Consider the following 20848-nt stretch of genomic DNA (forward strand, 5'->3'; position numbering starts at 1 on the left):
TGGACAGGGGAGATAGAACGGCAATTGGTCAGTAATTAGATAGTTCCAGTGAGTTTTCTCCTTTATGAAGTGATATTATATATGAAGTTTTCCATAATGATACGACATGTTCTGACGAAGAGTGATTAATTAACAGGGAGATGGGATAGAAGATGGCTTTGGCTGCAATCTTGAGGTAGTCTGCAGGTAATTTATCAGCAGCCAGATTTATGGGTTTAAGTTTATTCAGATATTTATATATTGTGCTAGTAGGGACAGGTTGTGATGAGAAGCATTTTTGGTATATGGGTGAGGATGACAGGTTTTGATGTGTAGTATTATTATTATTGTTAGTAAGATTTAGAATAGGTTTGACAAAGTGTTGGTTGAATTGGGTGGCTATATTATTGGTGGTTGTATCGATGTCTGGGGGTGATGTACTGTTTTTTCTTGGTTGCATGATTTTATTGATGGCAGCCAGAAATTTTGTGGGTTTGTTTTGTGTTTTGATTGGATGTCAGTATAATGGTTTATTTTGTCTGTCCTAATTTGTTTTTTTTTTAGCTTTGTTCCTTAATTCCAGGAATGCCTTCAGTATTAGTTTGTATTTTATTGTGACGCCATGAGTCCCATGCTTTATCCCTTTGTTTTTGAAGTAGTTGGATATCTTTTATCTTAAGTATTATTTTTAAGCTATATGTTTTTAGTTCTTTTCATGACATACTCCATATTTAAGATACAGTATGTTTGCCAGAGACTACTTGATATGAAATGAAGAAATTTATATGCTGTCAGTTCTGCTGGCAGAATGTTGCTGCTATAACATTCCATAAACAAAATACTTGGCTTGAATTATACATCTGCCATGACACATAGAAGAGATGTTCTTGAATAATAAATAAAACAAATTACTCTTTCACTTTCAGCAAAGAAGTGGTTTCAATAGAAATTCTGCTTTATTAATGTACTTAATGTCAGGGGAGTGATGGTGGTGTTAACAAAATGTGTTGACTTTTTCCAAAAATGATCCAATTTCTGGGATGACAATGAGATGAAAAGTGGTTAGTTTTAAAGTCTCACAGTGCTTGTTCTCCAGTTTGATTCTCGGATGGGGTACCTTCTGTGCAGATTCTTTCTGTCCATGTGGGTTTTCACCAGCTAGTCCAGTTTCCTTTGATATCACAAAGACATGCTGAAGGTGAATTGTTGATAACCCAGTTTGCCCATAATGGTATGTATCTGTATGTGCGTGTACGTGCATGCGTATGCGTGTACGTGCATGTGTGAGTGCACCCTCTGTCTGTAATTATTTTCTTGACTTGTACCACCAGCTGCCTGAATCAACTCCCCTGTGATCTTGAATTAGAAAACTTGGGTAATATAGAATGAATGAATACCTGTGATCTTTAACTGGATAAACTGAGTAGTCAGAGAATGAATAAATACATGTAACATACAAATCAGAAAAACTGGAACAATCCTGAGGAATAGTATATAAAAACTAAAACACAGCAACTATTGTAAATTAGGGAGGACACCTTCTATATTTGAGCATAAAAAGTTATTAGCTATAAAAGCTATTAAAGTTTTTTACGCTCAAATATTGAAGGTGTCCTTGCTAAGCAACAATAGTTGCTGTGTTTTAAATCAATCTAATATGTAACCTGTGTGAAGCGGCACAGTGGTTGATAGTGTTGTCGTCTCACAGCAAGAGGTTCTGTGGTTCAATCCTTCTGTATGGAGTCTGCATGTCATCCCTGTGTTCACATGGGTTTCCTCCTGGTGCTCCGGTTTCCTCACACATTCCAAAGACATGCAGTAGGTGGATTGGATACTCAAAATTGACCATAGATGTGAGAGTGTGGTGTGGAAGAATTAACGTGGCAGAGTTAGCCACTTGGCAGTGTAAACCATGGCTCTAGATGATTGTCAGTGTTGAAGTGACACCCTAACCCCATTTTCAAAAATGGGAAAGGGGTGATGAATGGTGAATGTGTTCTTTCCCCGTAAGGAGACCTACTTATTATTTTGCGTATTTGTGGTAAACGGACCTGGTTTCATTAACTCTGCACTAGGTCTCAGCTTTATTACACTGGATATCAAATGCAACTATCATCCAACTGTAAGCAAAGCTGCCTCTTTTATTTTCATACGCACAACTGCTGTGGCAAAAATTGCACTATATAGTACTTTTCAAAAACTTGGTAAAAACTAATTTGGATATTACTTGAATTTTGTATGCACCCTTGAAACTGTAGGATTTTCATAAGTGCAGCACTCAGGGTTTGTTTTGCATCAGTTGCTCAGAAATTGAGTTATTTAATTTGCTAAACAGAGCCTTTTTAGCACTGGAAACACCGCAAATAAATCCATGCACCTGGCCACACTATGAGTTTGAACTTGCCGTCATTAATACAGCAGCATTAACTTAACAAAAATAGTGAAAATAAAGTAAAAAAAAACTATATAACCAAACCGGAAAGAAACAATTTAATTTAATTTATACTAAGAACCATTTCCTACAGAAAACTTTGATTTAGAATGGATAATGGAAACGAATTTCAGAAAGGCAGTGAGAGTGTCTCAGCCAGTACTAATCAATATGGTTTTCCTAAGTAGTTTGTGTTTGTCAGCCAGTACTAATCAATATGGTTTTCCTAAGTAGTTTGTGTTTGTCAGCCAGTACTAATCAATATGGTTTTCCTAAGTAGTTTGTGTTTGTCAGCCAGTACTAATCAATATGGTTTTCCTAAGTAGTTTGTGTTTGCGTGTTTGAGAACAATGGCTGGGATTCAGATATCCAGCGTAGTGCAAGCAGCATTTAAGTATAGCCAACTGCACTTCAGAGTGTGTAAATGAGCAGCATAGCAACTGTGCAAGTATATATATATCCATGCAGTGAGACTCATAGCACAAAACACTATCCATACAGTGGTCATGGCGTGATGCTACACTGCGGGAGCTCACGAGAACTGAAAACATGAAATCGCAGACTCATATGTGTGAAAAATAAAGGCATGCGTGTAGTAGCTAGGCTATGTGTCTTAGCATGGACTTTAGTAGGATTTTAAAATGCACAACAGAAAGCTATATTCCATAGCTATTTGGAGCCATAGTGCTATGATGCTCACATATGTCTGTTTCTTAGGAAAGTAAGAAAAAGGGGAAGGTAGCAAGCAGAGGGTCACACAGAAACACAACTTATAGGATGGTGTGAAGCAGGATAATTTTTTTCTGGGTATAGTGCTCTATTTTTAGTTTAGAGAGAGTGGGGATGAAGGGTGAAAGACACAGCAGAATAGGAAAGGGGTAGAGCAGTTTGCAATTCAAGGAAGACACACGTGGAACAGTACAAGCAAAAAGGTGAGGATGTTTACTCATACTAGTATGAGGAGACATAGTATGGATGAAGACAAACAGAGGGTGAGCAAATGGTGATGGGTAGGGTAGGGTAGGGGGGGCGTGTAACAAGAGAAAGGAGATAACACATGGCAGGGGGTAAGGTGAGGTTACAAGCAATAGTGTGCCATTTGCTGATGTAGCTTAGATGGACATTATTGTGGCCCATTATTAGCTTATGGATTACAGTTCCCAGTAGTATGTACCTGATCACTGCACTCTTTGCTGAAGCTTCCACTGCTGATCCATTTGAGCCATATCAGACAATGGCCATGGGCTGCCTGCTAGTGAGGTGCCAGATCTCAGCTCCAGTGAAGCAGTCCCAACCTCAACACACTCATGGTCACAGTAACAGCTCCAGCAGGGGTGGGGCACAGAGGAGGTGCCTGGTGGCCAAAGCATTCATACAAACATGCAGTGAGGAGACACAATAGGAAGTTTGACAAAAGTAAACTATCCTGACAGTGAACTGAACATATTTAGACACACACATAAGCAGTAGTGAGTGCAAAAAACCATGGCTGGCTACAAGCATATCCTACCACAGCAGAAACCATCATGAATACTGTCATGTTCTGCTCATGCCAAAAGAGACATGACACTTTGGAGAACTGCGACAAGTGTAAAGTAAGAGTAAAGTACGATGTAAGTACAGCAGTTACTGGTCACTGTCCCAAACACATCTACCCCCCAAGCTGCATGACAGGCAGCAGGAATATTTATTTATTTATTGACATTTGAATACCGGAAAAGTACAACTGGGTAGGAGCCTATTTTCAGTGGAGGCCTAGAGAGAAAATCTCCAAAGAATTGCAAAATATTTTAAGAACAATAATTTTACAATCTACAAAAATAATACATAAATATCTACAGTTTAAATAATTATACCAAATTAGACATAATATGAAAATATTGGTTAAGAAGATACAAGTTATATGACAATGATTTGATATTTACAGAAATTGTAGCCAGTTTATATAGAAAGTAAAGATAAGTTAGTGTAACACAGACAAGAATTGCAATATAAAGTGAGAGGCTTATTGCATATCTAGAGAGAAAGCCAGGATAAAGAAATTGACAGAAATAAGGAAGTGAGTGAAGAAGGGAGAGTAAGGAGGTGTAAGGGATGAATAGGTGCATGTCCACATTTAGGGATATAATTTATGCAGGTGTTGAGAAATAACCGAACCGGATTTTGGCTCGAAAGTCTTTCAGAATGGTTTTGAAAGATGGTGGAGAAGGTATTGACCTGATGGATACAGGTAAGGAGTTTGAGGCTTTAGCAACATGGTACGAATACAATGCCGGGCAGATATGACAAGTTTGTGGACAGAAGTTTTTGATCACTGAATCGTAATGACTGACTGGAAATGTAGTTGTGTAGAATTGTATTTAGTGCTATACAAGCAGATGGATAGTGGATAATTTTATAGGTGGTAAGAAGCAGTGTATATGTTACTTGATGGAGTAGTTCTAACCAGTTTAGCCTTTTTAGTGCTATACAGTGGTGGATTTTGAAAGGGGTATTTGATAGAAATTTAGTAACTATGTTATAGCGTTACTCATGTTTTGCTTTTTGTGATGCCTGGAGGTTAGTAAGGATGGGAGTGGCATAAAGAAGTGTGGGGAGGAGATAAGTAGTGATAAGTGTAGTTTTAGTAGCATTGGTGAGAAAGTTTTTTGCTCTGTAAAGCATCCTCATTTTTGATGAGCTTTTCTTATGCAGTTTTGCACATGCAGGTTGAATTTAAGATTATCATCTACTACCTGCTGCAGTAGCGTTGTCGCTTCACAGTAAGACGCTGTCCGGTTCGATTCTCAGCTAGAGCGTCTTTTGCGTGGAGATATGCGTGAATGGGCGTACCTTCATTGAAGGTTGTGCATCCGGGCTGGTAACTCGGCACGTAAAAATCAACTACCAATCATTAGCGGACCGGAGTTACGCTGTGGTGACCCCTAACCGGGAAAAGCCGAAAGACACAAACAAATCTACTACCATCACTAATAACTTGCTAAAAGAAGTGACTTCAGTGGATGTATTATCAAGAGAGCGGACTTTACATTTTTTTAAATTTTATTTTTTCATGAGAGAGGGATTTGGGGAAAGGAGTAGTAGTTTATTTTTTGGGTGTTGAGCATGAGTTGTGAGTTACAAAGCCATGTTTCAGTGGCTGTTAAAGCTTCCTCAGTAATTTTTGGAGGTGTGCATATTGCCAGATGTGCAATGAGTGTGGAGTCATCTGCGTTCTGTGTTAGTGAGGCCTGTTGACTGGATGTGTGGAGGGTGTGGGTGAGAATGGACCAAAGATAGAGCCTTGTAGTACACCAGTGGTGACTTTGAGGCATGGAGAGAGGGTGGAGTGCCTATTGGATAGGTAGCATTTGAACCACAGAAGGGTAGGCTGAGAAAGACCTAATGACATTTGAAGTAGAGGTTTACTGTGACAAACTGTGTAGAAGGCTATAGATAAGTCTAGAAGAAAGGAGGAGACTAGTTTGCCATTATCGCTAGCTTTATTGGCGGTATCCATATAGGTTAAAAGTGCAGTGTTAGTACTGTAGGGAGGACATCAGTCATGTTGTGTAAGGGATGGAAGTTCTTCTTGCGGGATATAGTTTAACAATTGTTTTTGAATACATTTTTCAAGTATTTTGGAGAGGGAAAATTAGATTGCTATAAGTCTAAAGTTAGTAATGTCTGTTGAATTTCCTCCTTTGTGCAGAGGAATAATGTGTGATTTTTCCAGAGACAATGAATGTGGATTGACCTATTTATAACAGGTCACAAGACACACATACTTTAATAAACTTACACAGAAAATCTTAGTTTTACATGAGGGACATATTAATGAGTGTGTAGATACCATAAGATGGTGCATCATAAGCTCACCCCCATTATGCATCCCCATAGAAACCAGCATCAAATGTAGGTGGCATTTTACATACACATCATGATCACCTCTGTCTGACAGGGATAATTCACATGCAGAATGCATACACTTCCTAAGCTGACCTTAACAGATACCTGCCAGTAGCAACAGCAGTCCCACACAAAACCTGCACTGATGGCATGGGGGAGTCTCTAAGTTTGATTAATGGCTCTGGAGCTTGGTGGCATGAGCGGCCAGGCAAGAAGAACGGACCACTCATCCTGGGGAGGAAGGATGGTGGCCTTTTTCAGCTCTGCTCTACTGATACAGCATCTGCATGACAGCAGAGACATGGCAGGATGTGAGTAGCTGGTGCAGGGGGAATGTGGGTATGGCCACTAAAGCCTAGTGATAGTAGCCCTTCCTGGTCATGTGGAGGAGCATGTATACACAGGAAAACAGTATAGGGGGTCTTCATGGTGATGCAAGTGTACCCCCGGGGAGGGATTAGGCCTTTCATAATAATAAGATACACCCTTAGCTGGCATTCTAGCAAGGACGCAAGCATACCCAGTGTCTGCTTGTATGATGTCCCCCCAGAATAACTTTCACCCTCATGGATCAATGAGGGACTGGGGGATAGAATGGAAGCTTGGTAGGGAAAGGCTTGATGGTCAGAAGACAGACTGACAAAAAGTATCTAATAAAATATAAAATCCTACATCTAGAATTGTAAAAAAAAGGTATGATTTAATTCACTAACTATACCACTCAGGGTGATGTTACGGTGTTACCTAGCTACTCTGCTTCTCAAGCATGGAACTCTTTGGGGTTCCAATGGTACAGGTCATCAAAACAATGCATACACAGTCCGTCACATTTCCCCATTCCAGTGATTCCCATGCCTAGGGACAACTACTTAGACAGGTCATAACAGGAATCTAATTTTTTTTTCTGAAGGTGCCAACATAGGGGCCCAGTCGGTGCTCTCTGAAACAGCCTTAAAGGAGAACACACAGTGTGTGAACACTTTCCATTGAGCACTAACAGAAACAGACATTTTCCCAAATTTCAGCTGTAAAGGGTATCACTTTTGTGAAGAACAAAATGGTAGCGGTGAATCATGCTGCAACACAATTTTTAAATCATACGTAATGCAACATGTAGCTATGAAATAGTGCAATGTGCTTACTTGCTTAGGTCTCCAGCACAAACTCATGTTTTTGAGCAGTCAGAGGCCAATCATACACAGCAAACTGCAATGCAAGTTACAAATGTGTGGCAGCTAAATAATGTGATTCATAGATCTTTATGCACCCTGGCCTAATCTGCCTACTTGTTGTGCAAACAGGTTTGGTATAGAGGAGTGTCACCAGTTTTTTATACTAGGATGCACAGATCTGAGAAGCTTTGTTAGTTATTTGGGCAAAAGTATTAAGAGAAATAATAGCACTGTCTGTACCTATTTTTATCTACCTTGCAAATGACATGCACCCTTGCAGTGGAACTTTCATTACAAAAGGGTGGCAAAAGGAATATGCATGAATGCATGTGTGTATTGTATGCAGATTGTACCAGCTACAAAGTAGGCCACATTATCAAAACAGCCTATTCCTGCAAATGCCTGTTCCAATTTATGGTCAGGATACGGTCTGTCTAATCCTTATGGTGGTCTATGCTGGTACATACATCAGTCCTATGCCTACAAATATGCATCTTCCCTACCTTACTAGGGTAGGACCATATCAATGATATTTATCAAAATTCCCATTAATGGTTGCAGCAGTAATGACTGCCTTATCCTATGCATGTTGGCAGGTCCTAATGAAGTGGATGTATCCTAAACAACAACAATTTCGTATCAGCAATATTTCTAGACTTATCCAAGGCATTTGACATGGTATCACACACCATGTTACTGGATTCCATGTCCTCCCTATGCTTTGCCCTTTCCACTATAGCATGGTTTAAATGCTACTTATCAGACAGACAGCAGTCTGTTCAGTGGCAAATGCACTATCACCACTACTCCCTACAACCATAGGAGTCCCACAGGGTTCAATATTAGGACCACTACTTTTTTTCCATTTTCACTAACAGCCTCCATACCTCCCACCCAAAATGCCTCACTCATTCAGTATGCAGATGACTCCACTCTCATCTGCTCTGCACCATCACTCACAACCCTTGAAAAACATACTCAAGACTCCTTCACCTCAGTAGAAAACTGGATTACCCAGATTCAACTAATCCTTAATCCCAACAAAACCAAACTACTCATTTTCTCCCCTAACAAATCTAAATCTATCAACCAACCTTTTACAATCACTGCCAGAAATGGTACCAACATCTCACCCACAAACCATACCAAATTCCTTGGCATGGAAATAGACAACAAACTACTGTTTGATGTGCATATAGCACAAACCATAAAAAAGGTCCACAAAAAATTGGGGACACTATATAGACACAAAAAATTCCTAACTGACCAAGCACGTGACACTTGCCAAACACACCTTCTGTCTACTCTAATGTACGCCGCTCTGATCCTTACCCACATAAAACAGGACCTTGAACAACTTCAGTCATGCTACAATAAAGTCGCCTGATTCGCTTCTAAATCCAACTACAAATCACACCACTGTCATGCACTGTGCAAACTGCAATGGCTAGAACTACCTCAACTACTCAACTATCATCAACTAACAATTGCCTACAATCTTTTGAACTATCCCCTCAAAAACCCCATCTCTTATTCAGTTAGTAACCAAGCACACATCAAATTGTCCCCTACGCTCTTCAGAAAAAAACACGTCTGTCTATCTCTAAAGCCAACAACTCCACAGGACAAGCCCTATTCTCCCACAGCATAGCAAGAAACTGGAATAACCTTCCCCCTACCCTTACCTCTGCTACATTGGCCAATATGTTTAAAAGCTCTCTAAAAGTCCACCTTATGAATAAATGGTTATGCCCATGCATCACATAACATTCAAACATATCACCTGCGACCATGATTTCTATTCTCACTGTCTGATATATATACTATATTGTATTTCTGTTTGACACTGTATAACAATTATTTCAATCTGCTGAACTTTATTGTGAATTGTACATAATCTATGTCTGAACATTTGATGTGTGAACTTATTATAAACTGGACTTAAAATGTATGGAGCTTTTCTCCCCGGGCCTCCGCTGTAAATGGACCTGTGTCCAGTCAGACTATCCTGGTAAACAAATGTAAAATAAAATAAAAAAATAAATAATAAGTGGCCAATACAGCTGCTTTATCTCTTCCCATATCTGTTGGTACTGCTGTCATATGGCATACCCTTATAGCTGTACCTGTGAATTTATTACAGTATAACTAGTTTATCCTTTTGTTTGTAATGTTCACCCTATTAGTCCTAGTTGTATAGTATTTATAGCTCTGTGTTATCTGTTCACATGTGCCTCCATTTCCTGAAGATACAGTGGATGGCAAAGGTTGGACAATTTTATGTCCTGCTACAGGCAGATAGGAAAGATGGATGGTGCCTATTGGGGTGAAGGGCTGTTGACCAGCCTTTATGCTGTTGGAGGGTGGGACCTGCAGTCACACATTACAGCACTGTTGTAAGCATGTTACTAAAATTCTATGCCAAGCCAAGGCAAAGGCATGTTTGTCATTATCCCTGGAGACTTGAGGATGGACTTACTTCCATACATCTCAGTGTCCGATGCATCAAGTCAGAACCATGTTTAGCATACACCATCACTGGACAAAGGGACAGTAGGATTACCACAGCACATGTTGCCTGTGTTTTGTTAAAGGATTTTCGGGTATCCAACCATGGAATGCTGGCAACAGTGGTAGGTTGGGATTGCATATTGCATCTTTCACAGACCCCCCCCCCCCGCCACCTCAGCATGCATGCACAGGGTCACAGTTGTAGCACAGGTATTCATGCGCACTGTGTTTTGTTTTTTGTTGTGTTTTCCCATACTAGAGCTCTGCGCTGTGATACTTGTAGAGGCTGGGTCAGGATAAGAAGATGATATTGACACTTGCACAGTGGCTATGATATTGGCACTTGTGCAGGTGATGAAGAAATGAAGAGTCATAGTCTGGTGGTACAGTACTATAGTCTGCCTCTATTATAGGTGGGCATCTTCCCACACTACAGCATTAGGATGTGACCTCCCCCTGAGATGATTATGAGGCTGTCCTGTTACAGTACTCACATTCCATCCCACCCCCATTGGTTCCAAACACCAGCAATGCTCCCCCTGTGGCTGCAAAAGAAAGTTGCACCACCCCTGATATGGGTATACCTACCACTGAACAAACTTGCAGTCATGCCCAATGCCATCATATGTCACAGCTGGCCTCTTGACATGTGACCAGCACTCTGGACCAATCAGCTCAGCAGATGTGATGGTGTACCATCTGGGCACAGTCTACTGCTACCTAGTGCAGCATGGAGCTGACTGCTGTGTGAGTGGCATTTGTGAGGATGTTACCCAGCACTACCAGCAGCACTATGATAATATGGAGTCCAGAGATACAGTTCTTACTGGTCTTATGAGGACTTTAGTAGCATGCACAGCACAGCAGGCATGTCCACCTCTGTGTAGAGAATTAGTAATGCTGCCATCACTGTCCTCACTGGCATTGTTGTCTGATTGGACTAGGGTACATACCAGGGGTGGCCATGTAGGGGGGCCATCACCAGGCACACAGTCCTCACCTGCATCTACAAGTGTACAGTGCTCTTCAATGCCTTACTGTGGGTGGCCACAACAGCCAGCATCCATTGGCAGGACACCTCAATAACAGGCCACATCCATGTCATAGTCTCACAATTGCATACCATTCTTGTGGGGGGATTCCAAGCCCAAGTGCAACACACTAATAGAATGCTTTGCACGTCATTGCCACATATCAACACCCCCATCACAGCAGGAAGTTGACTTTTCAGCTTTAGACACCTTGCTGTGTCTCCTCTGATAAACTTCCCTCGCAGTGTGCATAGCAGCATCACTTTGTCCCCAGCCACCTATGCATTGCATGATGACTGTAACCAACCCCTCCTTCCACCTGTGCGGCATATATGCATAGTGTGGTTCGACCATGCACTGGACAGCATAGTCTGATAGTAATACAGCATATGTAGCATGTTTCTTCTGTGTGACACTGCATTGTCACTGTGTGCATATCAGGGCCTCTTAATCTGGACTTGATGTTGCTGGTTCATGTATGCTGTAATACTGTAATAATTGCCATTTGGGGGGGGCTTGTGTAGCTGCTGATTATTACTGTTCCTCCAAACTTTCTCTTGATTTATAGTATTGATGTGGATTCCATGCTGGATCAAATAAGGTAGAGATTAATAGGTCTGAGTAAGTATTAACAGTATCAAGGGACTACCCAGCCTGTCTCCTCACAACCGTTTTATGAAGAACAACGTACTAAGAACACCCTACAGCAGAAGTCATAGATGTTCCTCCACAGGTGTATCAAGGCAGCAAAAATGGGCTTTGAGCACACGTTTTATGATATTTTGTGTTTTTATGCATGTGATGCTATACTGGAGTTTGGCCGTGTTCTGTAGATTTACTGCTGGTATCGGGGTTTAGTGGGTGTCTGGCATCAACTACAGGAGATTGTTGATGTATGGAGGGTTAATACATATGGACACACTATAAGTACAGGTGTATATATTAACGTATACATTAACATTAGCCACAGTGCCTACACATACCAACTAGATGGCATTGTGAAATTTCAGTATGTACAAAATGGTGATGTATCTGAGATGTATGTTATAGATATATATGTGAATTACGCAAACTTCCTGGGTGCCGTGTGGGCACATTGATGATGACCTCATGTGCATTGTATACTACCTAGCTGTTCAATGAATAGAACTTTCTGTTCACAAACCTGTGTGACTGTGGGCCAGGTGGGGCCATCACTGCTACATGTGTGCAGCTGTGGAACCCAGTACCTCAAGGAGGTGGTGACTGTGGGCCAGGTGGGGCCATCACTGCTGCATGTGTGCAGCTGTGGAACCCAGTACCTCAGGGAGGTGGTGACTGTGGGCCAGGTGGGGCCATTACTGCTACATGTGTGCAGCTGTGGAACCCAGTACCTCAAGGAGGTGGTGACTGTGGGCCAGGTGGGGCCATTACTGCTACATGTGTGCAGCTGTGGAACCCAGTACCTCAGGGAGGTGGTGACTGTGGGCCAGGTGGGGCCATTACTGCTACATGTGTGCAGCTGTGGAACCCAGTACCTCAGGGAGATGGGCAATGTCACAGAAAGGATGCGCAGTGTTAGCTCTCTCTTGTGGGGTGCTAGGAAACAATATATGATCCTTTATGTCAAGCACCAATTATTGTACATGTGGAAGTCTGTGAAATGCTCAACTTGTCCCTATTTGTTTTCTGAAAGGTCTCTGTAGGTAGAATAGAAAGAGCTATACATACTTTGGCATACCAGTCAACCTGCAGAAATGGAACATTAGGAGCAATGGCCCTTGAAATGTAGGTACAACCAGCTAAAAATTGGGACATCTAATTTGCATAAAATTTTAATACCAAATACCACATAACTTTCCAGTTCTAGTACAAATGTGGAATACTACTCAGAAACACGTTAAAAAAAAGCAAAGAGTGACAAAAATTATGGAAAAATATAAGCACATTATCAAAGAGACAGTATAAAATCTGTAGACTTTGTGTATTAAAAAACTCTACTATATAAGGTAATCATTTTTTATTTCAGAAAACAGGGAAATATAAGATGTGCATCCTCTTTCTTTAAATTTTTGTTGGCCTTAGTATGTTGGTCAGGTAGTGTGGTCTTCTGTGTACCAGATGGATTAAAAAGTCACAGGGTGGGCCAGAAAATTGTGTAACAGGGTAGATCAAGTCCAAAAATTGGGATATACTTCTAAAGACAGTGGCATTTTGTCAGGGATAAATCAAGCCCGAAAATAGGGACATACTTCTAAAAACAGAAGCATCCTGTAAATCAAGCCAGAAAATAGGGGCATACTTCTAAAAACGGAGGCATCCCATCAAGGGTAAATCAAGCCTGAAAATAAGACTGTTACTCCAAAATAGGGACGGTTTAGAGGTCTCTTTGCAGGTATAGAAACTGGTTTTGTGTCAGTTGAGTGCCTACTGTTAAAGTCATTTGGGTGGAATAATTTTCACTGACAGTGAAGCTTTCTCTTTTTCTTAACTGTTTTGTAACCTTGGAGTAAGAATATAGAGGTTTGTGGGGTGTGGGTTGTCCTTCCATGTAGAGGGTACAGGGGGAGCTTGCCACTCTGCAAAGAAACTTATCTTCAGCGTTCATTGAAAGTTGTTTCGGACATTTTTTTTATCTACCGGCACTTAGTGAAGGAGCAATCGATTGACATGAATCCTAGAAATCCTTGCATTCTTAAGGAATCTGTGTATGGGCAATGCATGTTATCCAAGGCATTTGAAATGTCAAGATCTGCTCTAAAGTAATCAATGATCTCTTAAGCAGTGAAATCATAGTATGTGACCCGCAACTGGTAATGACTCCGCCGGTGCTACTGTCACATCATACTTGCTTACCAGTGAGAAGCAGTGGCGTTAAGCACTGCAGACACTGCTGTACATTTATTTCTGCTACTTCAACTGCTCTCGATGCCTGCAGATCTAAAACTTTCAGTGTGCTTTACTCTTTTACAGTTAGGTGCTCACTGGTGAACAGTTTACTGGCAGTGTCGATTTCTTTGGTATCATTTAGTATCAGAATGTATGCTATCTGCACTTTCAATGTGTTTTAACGGAAATTACGTGTGCTCCAGTGTGGTATTCTATTTTTATTTGAAGGTTTTGTCAGATTTGTAAAATCTTTATTGTGCCTAGTTCAGTAGTATCCATGCGCTGTAAGTGTAATCGTTATCCAAACATTCTAGGTACCACACTCACTAGTGTTCTGAAACGTAGACACAATAATACAGTTAGTTGTGTGACTTCATGTTTCAAATAACTAAAGGAAAAAGTTAAACCTAAAAACTGTTATCTGAAAAACTGAATTTTCCTAGTTTAACTGTCAGGGTTCAGCTTCAGTTATCTGAAAAGTGAATAATACAGTAAAATTAGAAATTTAACTGTATTGAGCTATGTGTCGTTTTAAAGTGCTTGCTAGCACCTCAGACTGTATCCCCTTTCATCCATTGAGTTAATAATATGTTTTACTTAATATATCTTTGTGGATTTCCTCTTCTAGATACTGATGACTGCATAATTTTGTTCCATTATTTATTTTTTGCTTTTCTTCCAGATGGGGTGGGTCAAAGCACCTGGAAGGCTTTAGCGCTCTGAGAAATGAAACAAAAAAAATGCAAGTAAATGCCACTTGCCCAATCAGAATCATGCAGTTGTTATCTGTTGCAATCTAAGTATTTGTCTGCAGATAAATAACAAAACCTACGCTGTGGGTGAATCAAAAGTCAGCAAGGTCTACGGAAGTCAGGAATTGCTAAAACAGAAAACAATTTGCAACAATAGCTTCACAAGATGATTACAGCCAGACAATGCCTCTCTGTGGTTTCCTTTGACTCCTACTGTTATAAGGCTCCTTTTCATCATGTATTTGCACTATAGGAGGGTTGCCCTCAGAAACATAAAAATAAATGAATTCTTTTGTTTCTGACATTATGTGATTTGGTGAATGTTGTCTTAGTAAGACAGTCTTTTAAGTTTAGGTCTTGTACAACAGATTTAGAAGCAGACCACTTCTAGCTGAGTATAATGGGGGGGGGGGTGCAGGTGGTTAGAGGAGGTGAGGAAGAAGCAGAACAGGTCAGGGCAATGACCTCTAAGATAATTAATCCTGTCAATGGACTAAGGAAGCAATGTCTTCAATTTTTGGAGTAAGTTAAATGAATACTGACATGACTAAGTCATGTCTGCACATCAGTACAGCTTAGGAAACAGGCAGCTTACCAACGGTTTGAAAGGATTTCTATCTTAAAAAAAGAAAAGATATTGTGTAAAAACTTTACACTGTTTCCAGGTATGCATATTATAACCATAGAAGTGAAGTCAGAGGAGCAGCAAGAAAGGAGTGAACAGCAGGTTTATCCTAGAAAATTATAGGAGTAACACACATTGTTTAGAGGGCAAAAGAAGATAAGTAGTGGTAAAGGAGAGAGAGGGGCTGAAAACGTTGTTAGATGACAGTGAGCAAGGAGAACTATGTACATATTTACAAGCAGCAGAAACATAGCAGAGTAGTGGCATAAATTGGTGATGTAAGAGGAAATCAGCCTAGTGCAGATTAGTGTTGATTTAGTGATATGTCCTACATTCTGGCATTTGCATTGTTCAAACAGATACTGTTTGAATTAAGGCTTGAACATAGTTAGGAGTGTCAACAAGAAGCTCCACTCCCTGGAAGTGCTCCTTACTCTGGAGAGTGTTGACATCCGTGAAGTTACTGAGACATGGTTTAAAGCCATGGAAGGCACCTCAGCAGTACAAGGCTATAATGCCTTCCACACATTTATACCAGCTGCCACACAAGAAGGGACAAGAGGTGAGGTGGAGGTGTATCAATCTACATAACAAGTAAGCAAACCTCAAGATTGGTAAAACAATATGACATGCTTGAGTTACTCCATGTCCAGCTAACCTTCGGGTAAAGTCCAAATCAATATCCTTGCTAGCTACAGGTCCCACTCTATGACCCAGGATAACTACATCATGTACCTGACCATACTGGAGTCACTCACCATTGAGCCCATCACCATATTCATGGGTGACTTCACCTATCCCACCATAAACCGGGATACATACACAACCACTAACATGCAGGCTCAAACATCCCTGGATTTTGTCAGCATAAACACCCTAGAACAGCTAGCCTGCACACCGACTAGGGGTGCAAATATCATAGATCTAGTACTCACAAATATGACAGAATTGTGCAAACCACCCCCCTTGTGTAATGTCCTCAGTGGTCATATCAGATAATCAGGGGTTGGGATGGTGGCCTAATGGTTAAGGTGTTTGCCTTGCAAACACAAGGTGCAGGATTTGAGTCTCACAAGGGATAATTGGCTAGGCTTACAATGGCTCGCAAGGGCAGTTAGCCTAGTACTAACCTATGAACCTATGAATCTATGAAAAAAGTGGTCACCCTCAAAATAAATATAAAGGCTGAACTCCCAAGAAACCCCAGAACCTTTAAGGACATTTCCAAGGCTAACTACCTGCTGTTAAGTGATGATGGCATAGCTAAATTCCAAGCCCTGTCAAATTCAGAGAACACAGTGGGCTATGTGGAAGTGTTTACGGAAACCTTGCACAAGCATGTAAATAACACCATAGAAACAGAAGTACTAAACTAAAATAAACTTAGGACCAGACTCCCAAAACAAGTCCCCTTGGTGGACCCCAGTATAAATAGGTTGTGCAACAAAAGAAAGAAAATCCTGCCCAAAAATAGAAAGCACTACGCCCAAAAGAACAAAACTCCACCACAATTCTCAACAAGCAACTCAGGGGACTAATCAAGTCCACCAAAGCCTACCTTGAGGCAAAAACAGCCTATTAGGCTAAGGATAACCGTATGGCATTTTCAGTTATGTATGCAGCCTTAAAGGGAACACCCAACAGTGTGCTGAACTAATATAATAGTAAGTGGAACTTCCTATACTGAACCAAGGGATATAGCAAATTTAGCTTCAGTTTCACCCCACTATCACCCTCAGTTCTCTCCCAGGAAATGCCTTCTACCATTTCACCCCATCTATCACTAAAGAACAGATCCTCACTGCACTCTCCAGATCTAAAAACACTGCATCAGTGGGTCTGAATAATATCCGGGTCTATAGTATATAATCGAAAGGATCGAATGTCGAATGGCTTAAATGTTGAAATTGCCGTTCATCGAAATCGCTTTTGTGGGGGGCTGCACCCCCCACACCCCCCTCTAATTATATATACCAACTCTGAGATCACACTACATTGAGGAAAGGTCAAAATTCCTGATGTTCACTGTACCGGAATCCCACAAAAAACAAATCAATGAACGGCAATTTTGACATTTAAGCCGTTCGACATTCGTTCCTTTCCATTATATAATATAGACCCTGATATCCATGGATGCCTCCTAAATAACTTAAAACCTGACCTGTCAGGCCCATGAGAATCAGTTTTCTTCCTCAGCCTCCAGACATGCTTTAGTCCTATTGAATGGAGGACTGTAACGGTCATCCCTCTACAGAAAGGGGGACCATTAACAGACCCAGAGAACTATGGATCCATAAGTTTGACTAGTCTTATATGCAAGGCCATAGAAAGAATTATTGTGGACCAGGTAAACAAAGATATATGAAATCTTTAAACACTGGCCTGATCCTAGTTCTGTTTTGTCAAGGGCAGGTCACGACTACTAAACTTGGTGGACTTCATTGTGAAGGTCACTAGAACCATGGATGAGGGCAAAACAGCACATACTGCCTGCCTTGACCTGATACAATCACCTCACTCAGGTATTATAGACAAACTCACAAATTTAGGCATAAATCTCTATGTTACCCGATGGCTAGCTAAATGGCTAACAGATAGCACACATGAGGTTAGGGTGGGAGAATCCACCTCCACCAAGAGGCCTGTTACTACAGGTATCTCACAAGGCTCTGTACTGGGATCTCTTCTGTTTAGAATGCACTTCTCTGAAGTTAAGGCAAATGTAGACGGCCTTTGGCTGATCAAATCTTTTGATGACTGCAAGCTGGGTTCAATCATTGAATCTCCCAAAGATATAGATATCCTTCAGGTGGGTCTAACACAGACAAATAACTTGCGCCAGAACCATGGCCTAAAACTCAATGCAAAAAAAAAAAAAAAGGAATGAGTGTACCATTTGGGAAGGTGACTACACCTGCAAATTACAACATTGATAACAATCATCAAAGTGTAGACCCAGTGGTAAGGGACTTCGGAAAACAAGTTGCAATAACCTGAACTTTGATCTCCATGTGCCCATAGTCATGAAATAATTCTTCTGCGTGGTGCAACGTATGAGTAATGGCATATGGCATCCCACCTCATCCTAAGGAGATCATAGTCCTACTGTGTCCACTAGGCCAATAATTGAGTACAGGGCATCCTTTGGCATGTATCTGACCAGGTATTTGCAATAGCAGGAGTAGCCATAGAGGTTCCTCACTAAAAGAATACAGAATGTAAACAATATGTCCTATGCAGACAGCCTCAAAGCCCTGTCGCTGTACTTGGTGTCTGACAGATTGCCGAGGGCTGCTCTATGCCTAACTTACATGGCATTCTGCAATCTAGCCCTGATGGATCTACTACCACATCTGCAAACCAAATAGCACTAGAATTACTGATCCAAGGATCGAAATCTCATCTGTGACATAAACAAAACATGTTGGAGGGACAGGTATGTGTCTCAGCGATTACCCCTTCTCTGGAACTGACTCCCCATTCATGTTTAACAGATCTCTTCCCTAAGCCTATTCAAATGCAATTTGGACCAACAGATGGGAAATCACAAATTTACCTCTAGCATGTCACCTGTGGCCCTTATGTACAAGGGCAGTTTGTAGCTGCTCTAAGGCACAGGCATATGTCAAAGCCATTATAGTCTGTGGGCATTGATAATTGGGAAAATGGGGGAAGAATGCTCTAGGGCCATTAGTCTAGTAGCCTCCTATGATTCTATGATCCTACGTTAGTATGAGATAATGATGAAAGAATTGTCACAGTTCTGGAGCAATTATAATGAAACTCGAGTCAGAGCTATGTAGATTAGTATATGGGGTTTGTTTGGATAGTAGGATGGATGCTTAATTTCATCATGGTGGGTTTGTGTACAAAGATTTCTGTTTCACCTCATTTATTAATCAGGAAAGCCTAGTAGGCATTACTGCTCACTTTCTGTGGTCTTGGGAACTGTTTAGGTTTCAATGACTTGCTCAAACTCGTAATTTTTGTAAGTGGAGATCAAGGAAAATAACTACATAATAAAAATTTGTTAGCATCTCATATAACCTTAAAACTCCATGCTAATGTTCCAGACCAGTGCACCTCTACTCATGAAAAAACCAGGACTGGTTCTAAATGACTTTATCCATCATAGTCTGGATGTCAAATCTCTGATCAGCTGATTTAGTCTAAATGCACAGACACACACACACACACACACACACACACACACGCACGCACGCACGCACGCACACACACACACATACACACACACACCTCAAAATCCTAATAGATTTCCTCTTTTTTGTTACTGAAGGCATTTAGCTATTACTGTGACATAATCAATTTGTTATTTTACTCCTAGCTATTTAATAAATACCTGTGGTTTAGGACATCACAATTTATTAACATGGACGTTATGTCACTTGCAAGCCCTATTTTGTACTAAAGGAAGACAAGGGAATTTATGGATTGTAAAGGTCATTAGATCAGCGTAATTACTTGAGAAAGGGCTGGTGTTTCATTGTAAGACTTGAGTGTGGCACCCCATAACATATTCTAAAATTCCTGTGTGTGTGTGTGTGTGTGTGGGGGGAGGGGGGGCAATAATAGTTTCATAGTTTCATAGTAGTGTACTAGGCTATCTGCCCGGGGGCATTTATAAGCCTAGCCAACAGTGATGTGGCTTTACGCCACCCCATACTATATAGTTGCGCCTCTCTAGTAGTGACACATGTGGAACCCCATTATTTAGTAAACTATACCTCTGTCTAGTAGTGACACTGAGGTCACTCCCGGGGTAAACTTGCGATCTCCCATCCATGCATCGAGATTTTTCTTGAACAGTGCCAATGAAGGGCTCTGTCTCACGTGAACTGGGATTTTGTTCCAGAGTATGGGTAACCTCTGTGTTATGAATCTATCCCTCCAGCATGTCCTATTCATATTTGTGCAGAGGTTGAAATCTTTAGCTCGTGTGGTTCTGGTGGATTTGGATTTTTGAGATGGAGCATGTCCATCAATTCCTGGTTGGACATGGCCCTGTATGTTAGGCACAAATCACCTCTGAGCAGGCGGTATGCTACTGAATAAAGCTGGAGTTTCTTTAATCTAGCTGGATAAGGCACATGTTTTAGACCTATGATCCTCTTGGTGAGGTACTTCTGGGGTCTTTCCAGTTGTTGCATGTGCCGGGTGAGATACATCCCAAATGGAGCATTATATTCAATCATGGGCCTGACAAGGGAGGAATACAGAGGTACAATGACCTCCTTTGATCTGGATGAGAATCCCTTCATGATGAGATGGGCAAGGTAGAAAGTCTTTCTGACCACTTTGGCAACATGGTTGTCATAGGAGAGGTCACTATCGACTCGAGTCCCCAGGTCTCTGATTACATCTTCTGTATTCAGTGGGTTATTGTCTACGTGATAGTTTGTGGGTACTTTGTTTTTCCCAAAGGGGATGACTATACATTTTTTGGCGTTAAGTTTGAGGCCATGATTCCGGCACCAGTTGTCCGTTTCAGTGAGACCTTTCTGTAGGATGTGTGTGTCGGCAGGTGAATCCACTATGGCACCCAGTTTGCAGTCATCTGCAAACTTTGTCAG

This window comes from Protopterus annectens, chromosome 12.part0, assembly GCF_019279795.1.
Source record: "Protopterus annectens isolate FY-2018-M chromosome 12.part0, PAN1.0, whole genome shotgun sequence".
In the NCBI taxonomy this organism is placed as follows: Eukaryota; Metazoa; Chordata; order Ceratodontiformes; family Protopteridae; genus Protopterus; species Protopterus annectens.